Genomic DNA, 14,197 nt, shown 5'->3' with positions numbered 1-14,197 from the left:
AAAACCAAGATCAAGGCCTTAAAGGAGCATGAGGAAGCCATTACCCACAGCCTTCTCAATGAAACAACCTTATCTCCAAAAATATACAATTATTCTGCAGCATGTGAAGGGGATATTCAAAGGAAATAGAACAGAAAGATTTGAAAAATTATTTTCTTTTGCTTTAATGATATGAAGATCAGAAACATTGAAGATCTCTGGGATGACCCCTGAAGGCTGGGAGCTGCAGTGGGAGCTTCTGTTGCTGCTATGAGTAGAAAATGAAAGGTCCATTATGAAAGGGATGATGGCTCCTCTATGTGTCCTCTACAACTGCCAAGCAGAGCTGCAGTCCTCACAGTGATGCTGGATCTTGGAAGGAGAAACAACTGATGAAACAAAAGAGATGATTTAGAATAGCACTGGTTTCTTGTTATGCCTGACAACCACACACCAGGTTCTGTATGTTCTAAGAGAATATAATTTACAGAACTTTTTATCTGCTGTAGCTGGTCTTCAGTGGCTGCTGAGGGGTGAAGTCCAGGCTCCTCGGCCAGCAGGCTCTGTTAACATTTATGATATGCGGTGAGACCAAGGTCTCTAGGAAGCTGCAGTTCAGCCTCTGACCAAAATCTGATTTTGTCTTGACTAGGACTGTGGGATAGGCTACAATGAAACTATTTTGGATTCTCCAGCATATCCTGTCTTTTGTTGCTCTGGGTTTCAACTTCATTCCATACAACCCATTATGATCTCCATTGCAGTCAGGCAGCTAAAATCAATTGCCACCAGCCAAACAGATCATGAAGCACTAACTGTAGAAAGAACCCAGAAGGCAAACCTTCTGCTTGAAACTCTCTCATGATTAGGCACAACCCCACTTCATTCACATGCAAGGGAAAATGCTATGAGATTTAATTAGGAGATAGGAATGGTGTGAATTCAAGTGGCTGGCAACAGCTAACTTCATGTTTCAAGTAGTTAGCAGAGATTGTTCCTTTGCTGACTACCTGCTGCAGGAAGGCTGAGTTGGAGGAGCTGGTCTTTCCCTACAAAAACAGCCCAGAATGAATGAACTTGCAGGATGGGACAGGATTTCTCCTAATGGTTTCTAAGAGGAAAAGCTACCCAGTAGACATTTGCCTGAAATGGGAGCATTTCCCTGCTTCCCCTCTTGCAAGAAACTTTCCAGATGAAACGTGTAATAAACAAGATTAATACTAATGTTTATTACTACTCAGGAGGTTATAAAAAGAAATGCCTTCCACACAGGCTTCCCCTTCTGAGTTGTGACTGAAACAGCTCAGATCTATCCACCTTCAGGGCATAGCATAAACCCGCATCAATTTGTCAGGTAGTTTCCACAGGCATCTCAAGCATGTTGAAACTTGGTTAATTATCGCTGCTAAACAACTCTTCTCCCTTCTTCTGTTCAGATGGAATTTATCATTGTTTTTGCTTTATTGTTGTTTTCTTTGCTACAGATTTTGCTTGCAATGCCTGCTGGGGTGCTTCAAACACTGAAGACCTTTTTTAAAATGCTGAAAGGAAACTAATAACCATAAATAAATAATTCTTTAATTTCTCCGAGGAGCTGTCCAGCAAAAAAGAGAGAAATTGCTGAAGTAGTTTAAATGCACAAAATAAGACAGGGGTGTGAAAAATGCTTTCCAGACTCTCCCTTCAGGCTTTCTTTCAATGACCCATTGCAAGAAAACTAGGGGAAAAAAAAGGGGAAGACAAATCTGATTTTTCATTTATACTGTGAAGATGATCTGCACAAGTCAAACTGTAGGCTTGTTGTATATGATGGAAAGCAAACTGAACTCCAAGATCCCTTTTGGCTTACGCTTTTACAGACTATGTTTGCAGTGAAGGCACCAAGAGAACAAAACCACTGTGGATTTGGGAGGAAAATAAAGCAACCAAAATAGAGATGCTGCCTTCAAAAGCCCTCTGATGTAAAGGTTATAGGAAGCATATATTATTATTAGTTCATTTGATACAGTTATTCAACACAGGGTTCTGGTTTTCTGAATTCTGCATCTATCACTTTAAACTTACAACCTCCCACCTCCCCAACCCCCCCAGGGGAAAAAAATAGTGTCTAGCTGGGAGACTGCTACTACTGCCTATCATTCAGGGGGCCATCTGTTTACTTCCCTGCTTGAGGATGAGGACATAGGTTGAGCTGAAGAGCCATTAAAAAGTCAGTGACATGAATTGAAAGCATACTTCTCTTTGACATCTGTAGGCTGTTAGAATTATTTTAAATTGTGCATTAAGATGTTACTTAACATATCTTACATTCCATGTAATGTAGATTTTATAGCACTCAACTTACAGAAACATGATTTTTTTTAACCTGCATAACTACTTGAGTTATGCTTGATACACACTAACCAGTACTTGTCATTCTGGTTTAATTTTTCCAAGTCAATTCTCTGGTTTCTTATTCAACTGACAGCACAAGCATGCAGTAACACTGAAAGAGGAAGACCTTTGGACTGATACAAAATATAAGCAAAACAGAACCATAATCAAATCTACAAAAATCTACTGAGCTGGAATGAGAATTTAATGGAATTTTTTGGAATTACATTAAATTCTTCTACATGGGGCTAAGGCTATACACAGATGACCACAAGCAATTGAGTTACTGTAAAATAACAAGAAATAACCAAATTGCAGTAACAGACGGTGTGTTTTCTCTTGGAATGTCCCTCTGGAGAAGCAAAATGAGCTTAAGCCACATGAGTACATTTGAGAGTTAAGCTAACAGTTTTTTCTTCAGAAGTGAGGCAGGTTCTGAAAAGGAACATACACGGTCTGCTCCTGCAGCTGAGCTGAGCAATAATACCTCACCATATCATGGTAATGCTGTGGACTGTGATCAGGGGTCTGCAGCACTGCTCAGACTCAAAGTGCAAGGAAATAGGGCAGGTGAAGCAGACAATAGTAGCTGAATTATTACATTTTGCATTTCCTGAAAAGTGAACCACCCAGAGCTGATGGCACCGAAAACAAACAAAAAACCAAAAAAGAACAAAAGACCAAAGAACATTTCTGCCATCACAGAACAGAATCATAGAAACAGGTTGGAAAACACCCTCAGGATCACCCAGTGCAACTGATAAGCATACTCTACAAGTTTCACTCCTAAACCCATATCCCCAAGCACCACATCCAAACAACCTTCCAACACATCCAGGGTTGGTGACTCAACCACCTCCCTGGGCAGCACATTCCAAGGCCTGACCACTCTTTCTGTGAAAATTTTTTCCTAATGTCCAGTCTAAACCTACCCAGTCCCATCTTGAGCCTGCTCCCTCTTGTTCTATCACTAAGTACCTGTGAGAAGAGACCAGCACCAGCCTCTCCATGACATCCTTTCAGGTAGTTGTAGACAGCAATGAGGTCTCCCCTCAGCCTCCTCTTTTTCAAACTAAACAGCCCCAGCTCCTTCAGTCACTCTTCATAAGATTTATTCTTCAGGCCCTTCACAGCTTCGTTGCCCTCTTCTGCACTTGCTCCAGCACCTCCACATCTCTCTTGTATTGAGGCGCCCAAAACTGAGTACAGCCTGGTTGTGGCCTCACCACAGCTGAGTACAAGGGGATAACCAGGCCTTGAGCACAAGCCCTATGAGGAGAGGATGAGGGAGCTGGGATTGTTTAGCCTGGAGAAGAGGAGGATCAGGGGTGACCTCATTGCCCTCTACAACTACCTGAAAGGTGGTTGTAGCCAGGAAGGGGTTGATCTCTTCTCCCAGGCAACTAGCACCAGAACAAGGGGACACAGTCTCAAGTTGCGCCAGGGGAGGTTTAGACTCGAAGTGAGGAGAACATTCTTCACTGAGCGAGTTGTTCGTCATTGGAATGGGCTGCCCAGGGAGGTGATGGAGTTGCCGTCCCTGGAGGTGTTCAGGAGGAGATTGGACGTGGCGCTTGGTGCCATGGTCTAGTCATGAGGTCTGTGGAGACAGGTTGGACTTGATGATCCTTGGGGTCTCTTCCAACCTTAGTTATACTGTGATACTGTGAACCACCTCCCTACTCCTGCTGGACACAGCATTTCTAATACAAGCTAGGATGCCATTGGCTTTCTTGGCCACCTAGGCACACTGCTTGCTCATATTCAGTTGCTTGTTGATTAGAAGCCCCAGGTCCCTTTCTGCCAGGCAGCTTTCCAGCCATGCTTCTCCAAGCCTTTAGCATTGAAGTAATTTTGACAGAATTCAGGTAAAAGAATTCTCTGTAGCCTTAAGACGAAAGGCAAATATTCCTATTCAAAGAATTACTGAGGTTTGCCCAAAATAATCTTAGTTTTCATCCACTACAGTGGATGACAGTGTTGTCACTCTAAAAAAGACTCTTTGGGAACCGTTTTGGAGATCACACAACTCTTCCATAAATGTGCATCTAGTAAGACTATAAATGGATGCATTTTATATAGTCAAGACACAGGGGTATTCTTCCTACCACACCAGACTTCAAGGGGTCTCTGCACTCACCCAAAGATGCGGGATGAAATTCTAATGTCTGCCATGTCCCTGACTTCAGCTGGGTTGGGATTGTACAGCTACAGGTAAGGGCTGTTTTTTGTCTTAGTCTGAACAAAGCACAATGAAACCAACAATGTAACATGTAAAGCCCTAAGAGTTTTCAACCCATTCAAATCCATTCCTTATATTCAGGTTGGAAAAAAGCCAGGTTGGATGAAGCCTTGAGCAACCTGATCTAATAGAAGGTGTCCCTGCTCATGGGAGGAGAGTAGAACCAGATGATCTTGTAAGATCCATTCCAATCCAAACCTTTCTAGTATTCTGTGATTCCCTGATCACTGTATCTACCTAGGCAGGTCTGAGCAGGGCATTAAGCAGTGACTCATTTACTAGAGGCAGGTTGTACAGCTCAGGAAAAAAGGTGCATGTGCACTGGTACGTCTTCTTTCACTGTGAGTGTAAGAGATGGTTTGGGAAGTTTTTTTAGTTTCCTTCTTTTTTTCTTGTGCTTGAATTTTGTGTTGATTGTATTTGTTGCTATCTGTTTACACTAGAAAATGCAATGAAAAGAAATGCACTTTGCGAGTAGAATAGAGAAGATCACTTGACATTCATTGTTAGGAAATCACTTTCCAGTAAATCCAGCCTTACTGACGAATTAGAAGAAATATTCTACCTCAGACTTTTAACTTCACACCTGCAAGAAGGTTATGAGGTTCTGAGAAGACTCCCAAATGGATGAGGACTACAAATGTGCATTCTAATTTCAGTCCTGCAACACTAAATCCACTCACGATGACCTTTAACTTCTCAGTAGCAGTGAAGTGAAGGTGTATTATTATTACTAAATAAATATGCAAGGCAAAAGTTCCCTGTGCGTTTGCAGTAAACACCATCTGCCCAATACTGCTCCTGCAAACACAGGATATCTTCTTTACCTTCTTGTTTGTTTTGCATTATATAAGACAAAGCCAAACAAGCTTATATCCTTCCCAGAGGTTCACAGACGCTATCTTAACTGTGCAAGTGCTTTTGCAGAAAGGCCAGGCACATTCCAGGGAGCTATGCTAATCACAGACTCTGGCAGAAATCTAAAGCTTGAGGGGCATTTTTTCCCCCTAACATTCATGTGCACACTGCTTTTTTTTTTTCCCCCAAAATAAAACACAGTAGAGGGTCTAAGGACAGAAGGGTGTCTGTTCAAATGCTGCTTCCTCTGTGAGCTAAAACCTAAACACAGAATAAGGAAAAACATCCAGAAGGAACTTGCACTAGACTCCTTTATTCTGGATCTGTTGGAAATAAGTGGTGTATGAGTAAATGTATTGCCAATACAATTCTTTTTAATTATTCTTATATTGCTAGGAAATTAACACTGCATTAGCACTTCCTCATGCCCTGCTGGGTACATGCAGATTGGCTTTGCTGAGTCATATAACATTGTTTAAGCTATGAGGATCACTTTCCACTAAATTGAAAGAGACCACAATTGCCAAAGACAATAGTACCTCCTTAGTCATAAAGCCAGGATTCTTAATACAGCATGAGGTTACAGAGGATCCCAAACACAATTTTAGAATTAGTAGTTAATATTCACTATCTTTTTATGCTTCACCTTAAAATGCTTGTATGTCTTTTGGTAACCAAGGTGCTTTATGTAGATTACTCCATCCACAAGAAGGGTCAGATGGAGTAACTTGGAAACTCCAGGCCTGTCAGCCTGACCTCAGTGCTAGGGAAAATTATGGAGCAGATTATCTTGGCAACAATAACTGCGCACCTGAAGGATGGCCAAGGGCTCAGGTCCAGCCAACATGGATTTAGGAAGGGCAGGTCCTGCCTAACCAACCTGATCTCCTTCTATGATCAGGTGACTTGCCTGGTGGATGTAGGGAGGCCTATGGATGTGGTCTACCTGGACTTCAGCAAGGCCTGAGACATCCTTAATTATAAATCATACTATGTAACAGGTCAAGACTCCCAAATCGTATTGCCAATGAGCAAATAAACCTACCAGGACATTTTATCAGAAAAAAACCCTCACCACACAGCCCTCATGTACATCACAGTAGTTTGGTGCAGATTATCATAAGAACTTTGTAAGACAGCTGTACCTTTGGAAGGTACCTGGTGATAAGAAAGAATTTGGGGACCTTGTTTATACAGAGTTACTAAAGAGGGGAGTAATGCAGAGGATATAGTACTACAATTATAAACTCTCTGGGGTTTTTGTCTTTTTTTTTTTTTCATCAAGGAAAAGAAAAATGGTCTAATTTAAGCTTCCCCCAAAAAAGACTGAAATATCCATGAATATGCACTTTGTGTTCCTACAAATATTAGGAAAAACATTTATAGATACAAAACTGTACTTCTCGGTGGAAACCAACTACTTCTACAGTGTTTGCAGAATTTAGGATTATACAAGTTCTTCCTCAGATGCATATTTTCAAACATTTTTATTTGAACACAGACTTTGCATATTCTAACTGCTTGATTACATTTACACAAACACTAAGACGTTTTATGCATGTTTTTATTTGACGCTATAATCAATTTCTAGTATTAGGCACCATGTAAGCTTAAGATGCTGTGTTAACTGGGAAGCTAAACCAAGAGTTAGTTCTGCAAGGACCAGCAAAGAAAAAAGGTTATTAACTTATTGACTAAATAATTGAGTTGAAATTCAGAAAATGTAGATATCTTCTTTTCAGAGATATATGCTTTAACTCTCGGGTGTGGGTTTTTGATTTGAGGTAGCCATAGAAGGATAGCTCTGAAAATGACCTGATCAAAGAGAAGATGAAAAATTTTCCACTGCAACAACAAAAGCAATCCCAACCCTTATGCTGACCCACTCTTCAAATTTAAATTCAGAAAAGGAAGAAGCTAAAGAAATAAAACTGGAGAGGTTTGGAGCAAGAGAAAGGTGGCATTGGATGACATCTGAATTCAACCAGCACCTTGACAGATGATCTTACAGCAGAAGCTCTCTCTGAACTGAGGCAGTGAGCAACAGCCGCCTCATCAAAGCTTTCACAGCTTGGCTCACTCCAAGTAAATCTTCTTCAGCAACAAATCCTCGGAAACAAAAGACCCAACAGTGCTAGAAAGAAATAGCAAGTCCAGCACTTCTGCAACTCTGTAACAATATTTAGGCTTCAGCATTACTGTTGAGTACACATTTGCCAAAGTACTTCTGCTCATTTTGGTTTTCCTTTGCTTACTCTTCCTCCGCTCCCTTCCTTGCTTTGTTAAGTACCAATAAACAATGGAGTTTTAATTTCTGGTTTGCTGCTTTTATAATGGCATCCTGAAATATCTTTTCAATTTAACAGAGTAACAGCTTTTGTTATTCTCTGTCAAATCCCAGGTTGCATAGACTATCACTGCTCAGAAAGAAAGAGCAGGACCAATAAAAGTAAGATTATTAGCATTAGTGTATTGACTATCTCAAAGGCTCCTTTCAGTGCTTCCCTTGAAAAATTTTCTTCAGTTTTGTCATTAGCTTATCTTTACATGTTAATAACCTCTTTAAAAATAAACAAAAGATCCCCAATGAATTTTAATCCAGATTAAAACAAAGTTGATTTAGAAAATATTGACCCAAATGAAAACAAACAAACAAACAAAAAAACAAGCCAAAATGAAACTCCATTGTCATTCTTAAGACTAAATTAATAACACTGAATATTCTGAGGTGGCATTAGCTGGTCATTCTGGAAATAAGATACTCAAATGTAATATAGATTAATTTAGACTCTGTTTAAGGTATAATCTGTGTAGAAGATGTTTCAGTAAAGAGACATGAAGTCTCTCTGGTGAAGAGATGGCAATACAATAAACTTCTGACCTTCCACTCTAAATTTCATCACAAAAAGCCGTAGTTCAAGCTGTGATCAATTTGTTGTCCTTCAGCCACTGAGTCCCTAGGTGTGTAACAAATAATATGAGCTGCATCTTTTAATTACTACTAGTACAAGTAAGTATTGACATTTAGCTGACTATGCCTCCAATGACTGAACCACAAATACACAGAGCAGTAACCTGAGGGGCACAATTATGGGGCACTCAACAACAAAGAAGCTCCTAAAGTCTCACACCACTTTTCCTGGCAGAGTGGACATTAACTGGACTCTAGATCAATATAGAAAACACATTTTCCAAGTCAAAATTCTGTTTACGTGTCAGTTCTTCTACGTTCACTCATGATGAGGAGCATTTCTGCCAATTTTCAGAGTGATTAATTCCACTGATTGAAGGTGTCTCTAGCTGCAAGGGCTACCTCTTGGTGCAAGAGATGAAGTTGACACATCCTGCTAAAAATGGTATTTTTCAAGATGCAGAGCATCATGCTATCTCTTGTGGTTGTGGAGACTGAAGGACTGAATATTAGATCAAAAGGCAGCAATGTGTTATGTTAAAGGGATGCAGATTCTTTTGGCAACCTGAATTAAAAGAAAAGTGGATGCTATCAAGACTATTAATGGTTAGGCAATGGAAAAATTTTTGTAATCTGAGATCCTGACATTCCTACACAGGTACCTTTGATCTGACAGTAGGTGGTTAAAGTGGAGAACAAGCATATCACCTGGAATAAATGTGAAATAGACTCTTCTCTGGAGTATGACTGAAAGCTTAATTTCTGCTATAAGAGATTCTCATTTACATGGAACAACAGGAGTAAACCTCCATAAAACTAAAAACAATACTTTATTAATAACACAGACGAAAATGTAAAAGTTCAGTTGCTAGCAGCTATCCAGAATTACACAAGTAGCACCAAAATAATTAAAACCTCTTGTGTTTCAAAAATAATAAATATATGTCATGACCCTAAGCAGCAAAACAACATTAAAATCCATTCTGTATGTAAATTCACTCAAATGATAACAAGTCACATATCTCAAAAAGGAAAATAATAATAATAATAAAAGATAGGAAGAATATTTGCTACATAAATTATGAAAGGAAAATCAAAGAATGTGAAAAACTCAGTTGTGTCTCCACTCATTACTTTGCTTTAATTTCATCTAACTTTGTGAAAAACCCCATGGGCTAAGGACATTAATTTCTTGCTTTTGCTGTTTTACTAATTCCTAATGGAGAATTACAAAAGAATTTCAACCACATTAATTGGAATTATGGGAAGGAATGGGAGAGAAAATTGAAGTAAACTGCAGGATACCCAGAAAGCTAAGATATGTGAGTATATTCTAAATGCCTTATGAAAAAAGAGGAAAAATGCCCATGTCACAACCACAATCCAAGCCGATTTCAGCAGTAACGAGACAGAAAGAAAATAATCTAGAGGAACTTAAAGCAACAAATCTCTAGGACCAGATGGAAGTTATCCCTGGGTATTAGAGAAGATCAGGAAAGAAACTTTCAGGCTACTGGCAGACATCATGGAAAGGCTGATAAGTTCCAGATGGAATACAGAAATCAGTAAATATGGCACCAGATTACGAAGTGATATGAAATACATTTTAGTGTGAAATTAGCAATAAGTATGGTTTGTAACACAGCAGCCTATCACAATTTTGACATAATTTGACAAGTTGCAATATAAGACAAAGTGTCAGAAGCTATCAAAGCAAAACAAAACAAATCTCCCAAGTGGTTTGCTGGGAGAAAAACAGTTATTTTCCTCAGTTTTCATGCAGCGGTTCCTGATTTCCTCCTGCCCAGGCTGGCAGTGTATTAAAGTATTAATGCTTTTAATATGCTTAAGGGTCCAGATGGGAGTCCAGCCATGCTAGGCACCAGCCCAGCACTACAGGAGGTTGCCCAGCTTCAGTGACCTATGTCCTAAATGTGTGAGATGGATGATTCCCAGGAGGTGTCTATGCCCAAAGTTAAGCAAATTTTTCAAAGTCATAGAGCTAGTCTGAGGAAGAGAATTTGTATTTTCTCATTCCAGGCCTTAGCTATTGCATTACTATACCTAAGTGTTACTGCCTCTCTGTGCATTCAATGACAGTCCTTCAATTACTACTTTTTCAAAGGTACAATCTTATCTCACTTCTCCTCACACTCTTTCCACCTTAGCAACTTCTACTTCTGAATCAGATCACCTAGAAGAAAGATACATATACTAAATATACAGTATATAGTATACTAAATAATAGTCCCAAATAGGACGCTTTCAAGTCCTTCTTGTGGTCAAGTTCAATTCCATCTATTTTTGACATGTTTCCTACTTCAGAGACCACAGTACACTGCTTTACATTTCTGTCAAACTGTTTCATAAAAACTTTATGATTCTTCTTCACTGTCTGTCTTTCTACTGCCAAGCACCACAGGCCTTAAGGTTTTGGTTTTTTTTAATGTATGTAGTATTGATCACAAACTAGGGAAGAGGATTAGGATAAACCAACTATAACCCATTGTTACCATGGTGGCAAATAATGGCCTCAAATTAACTGTCTATGCTTTTACCTATTTTATCTCCCCCCACTACTTTATTCTTGTGAGACCCCATCTGGAGTGCTGTGTCCAGCTCTGGAGTCCACAACACATGAAGGGCATGGAACTGTTAGAATGAATCCAAAGGAGGGCCACAAAGATTATCGGAGGGCTGAAGCACCTCTCTTACGAAGACAGGCTGAGAGAGTTGGGGTTGTTCAGCCTGGAGAAGTATCTGGTGAGACCTTATAGCAGCCTTCCAGTATTTTAAGGATGCCTACAGGATAGCTGGAGAGAGACTTTTTATAAAGGAATGTAGTGATAGGATGAGTGGCAATGGCTTAGCGAGGTTTAGATTCAACATTAGGAAGAAATTCTTCCCTATGACGGTGCTGAATCACTGGAACTGGCTGCCCAGTGAGAAGTCGTGGAGGCTCCAACCCTGGAAGTGCTCAAAACCAGGTTGGATGGGGCCTTGAGCAATCTGGTCTAGTAGGTGTCCCTGCCTATGGCAGGGCTTTGGAATTAGATGATCTTTATAGGTCCCTTGCAACCCAAACCATTCTATGATATGCAACCTAATAAAATGAGTTGGACAGTGGTAATACCGATAGAAGCTGATTACCTAGCAGGTCCTCTCTATCTCTTTTCATTTTAAAGAGAGCTGCTGTAGCATGTAACACTATGGTATCAAGACAAGACCTATCAAACATTACCCCTTCCTCAGTCTGCTAAGTCCCAGCCTTGTTTTCAGTCCGATTCTTTCCTTTTTCTCCTCCCAACAAATATATTAACTGAAGTTAAGGCATGAGAGAGAACAAAGATGCTTCCAGGACTAAAGAACAGAATCTATCAAAATCACTCCAAAAAGCTTAATTCATGTAGCTTAGGAAATAAATGGGGGGAAAAAAACCCAAACCAAAACAACCCCAAACAACTTCATTAAAAAAGTTTTCAGTCCTCAACTTGAATTACCAGAAGGCACTGGCAGATATTGTATAAGGAATATATATATATCAATCACTCATACACAACTGTGATCTGCATAAAGTACCTTTTTCAGTGATGGCAAAGTAAAGAAATTTTGACTGATTGAAAGGAAAATGCAAAAGTTAGGTTCTACCAACCCCCTCTTCCTTCTTTCCACAGGAAATGTAGGGACAGTTACAATTTCAGTGATCTCCTGCAGCAAGAGCTCTGTTGATAAAAAAGGAAAAATCCTTGCTAGCTACCAGGATGTTCTGAAAAAGTGTAACATCCATGCTGGAAATAAGTTACAGCTTCAAGATGCACTACAACTACTTTTAAGGCTTTTCAGTTGCTTTGTTGAAAAGAATCACATGCAGATGTCTCATATTGAGCTCCTAAAATGCTGTAAGTTTGTGACTCCATTGGAAACACTGCAAGTACTGCATAATGACTAATGTGTTATGTACTGATAATGTATTTGGTGCCTCATGTCAGGGCATCATGAATCTTTACTTAGCTACAACAGTCATTCTGAGCTCAGTTATGCTATCCAATATAAATGTTGCCTTTTCTCAAGGTAACATCTGTATACATAATATATACATACATATTTATATGCACATACATGTTGTCCATGCATTACGTGTTAAGATTGCCTTCACACTTCTCAATTAATAGATTTTATTAATTGCAGCTTCCTCAAGAGCCTGTAAATCTGGCAGCTGAGCATCCTTATTTAGTTTCCTTCAATGACCTCTGTGTAAGACTTGCTTAGTTTTCTCTCTGTCAGGTGCCTTGGGATCCATATTTCAAGCGGGATACTTTTTTCTTCTTATCTCTAGTTATTAATATTTGTTTGTTTGTATTACAGCAGCATCTTACAATCCCAGCTGGGGCCAGACATGCCAGGAATACATAAGAAAGAGTACCTGCCTCCGGAGAAAGCCTCTAACTAAAAAAAAATTGCAGAAAAACCAAGACACAGGAAGAGGATGAGAGAGGAAGAGATGTAAAGAGGTGCTGTGACTTGCCTATTGTGATACATAGATAAGAGCTGCCTGGATCCCATCCTACTGCATGTGCAGTGCATGATGAACCATCAACACTGGCAATAAAAATTATTAATATTTTGAATTTTTTTGAAGCACATCAAAGAAACTCAGCTTGGCTCTTCTACAGCAGTAAGTTCTGCAAAATCACTACAATACTCTTACTATGTGAATATTAGATATTTTGTTCAAAGAACTGTGACTCGTGAGCCTTAGCCTACATTATTCTGATTTGAGGTGGGGTTTCTGCACTTCTCCAGCATGTCTCCAGAAAATGTTTTTAGAGGAAGCACAAGAGGAAACACACAACTGGAATGAAAATAAAAATACTGCTGCATTGCCTAACCTATTAAGTGACTACACTGTAACAGAGGAGGGAGAATGAAAAAGAACTTAAGGTTAGTAGCTCAGCAGACACTGAATTCTGGACCAGATCCTAGAAATTAACTAAGTGATGGTGATGTTGTAACATGCAACCTGTTCTGTTGCACGCTGGAGTTGACACTGCTTTCCAGCACAGAGTGACACTAAAACCGCAAGGAATTCTGCCAGAACTGCTGTTCTTCACCCCCCTGCATACCTTCAGGAACTCCATGACATAGGGCAGCAAGGATTGTATCAGGCACCTTTGCAGTCACTATGCATCAACACCAAATATTGCCTGATGGAGAACCATCAGGCTCAACACACTTGGGCTGTGGTACAGTAGTTGTGGCTACAACAAGCTACAACTCAGGTTGTGCGTAAGTCCAGCGACAGTTTCCTATTTTACTTTCCTAGCAAACTAAACTTTTAATGCAAGGTCTTGGCCTCAGTTTAAGCTGTTTCAGAGTCTTGTTCCTGAATAGTTGAAAGATTGTGCCAAGGTGTTGAGTGAAGAAGGCAGTCAACAACTCAGCTTTTCAGGTAACAGCAAGATGCCACAGCCAGGAAGCTGTGGAAAGGAATCCTGCCTTAGTCCAGGGCAGTAAAAAGCATCACACCCACCCCACAGCATATTCCACATGGAGGGAAAATTTCTTTGACCAACATCACCACCACCAAACTTGATACCAAAGTAAACCAAATGAAAGTAAACAAACAAAAATGCTGCACTGTGTATGGTTCCCAAAACAGTAACCTACAGTGGACACTCAAGTGTGATCTGTACAGGAGAGGAAAGAGCAATTCACACATGGACGAAGTGACACACAACTTCAAACGTCTGTTCTAAAACTGTTCTCAAAGACATTGATAGGGTGATAAATTATAACCATGTGAGTTATGAATTTATCCTACTAGAAACAAATGT

At 39.8% G+C, this 14,197-nt stretch overlaps 1 protein-coding gene across 4 annotated transcripts in view; it reads right to left on the bottom strand.

The window, feature by feature from the left end:
• Nucleotides 1–14,197, bottom strand: part of KLHL29 (kelch like family member 29) — a 413,696-nt gene that overhangs the window by 205,395 nt on the left and 194,104 nt on the right. Inside the window, exon 1 of one of the 4 annotated variants that reach the window (XM_054179900.1) lies at nucleotides 7,444–7,500. The exons of the other annotated variants lie outside the window; for them this stretch is intronic. The gene's annotated coding sequence lies outside the window, so the exon portion shown is untranslated. Of the gene's footprint in view, nucleotides 1–7,443; nucleotides 7,501–14,197 lie in introns of those variants that run through there. 4 annotated transcript variants of the gene reach the window in all.

Source organism: Dryobates pubescens, chromosome 3 (genome assembly GCF_014839835.1).
Source record: "Dryobates pubescens isolate bDryPub1 chromosome 3, bDryPub1.pri, whole genome shotgun sequence".
Taxonomy (NCBI): domain Eukaryota; kingdom Metazoa; phylum Chordata; class Aves; order Piciformes; family Picidae; genus Dryobates; species Dryobates pubescens.
This window is presented reverse-complemented; position numbering and strand designations above follow the sequence as displayed.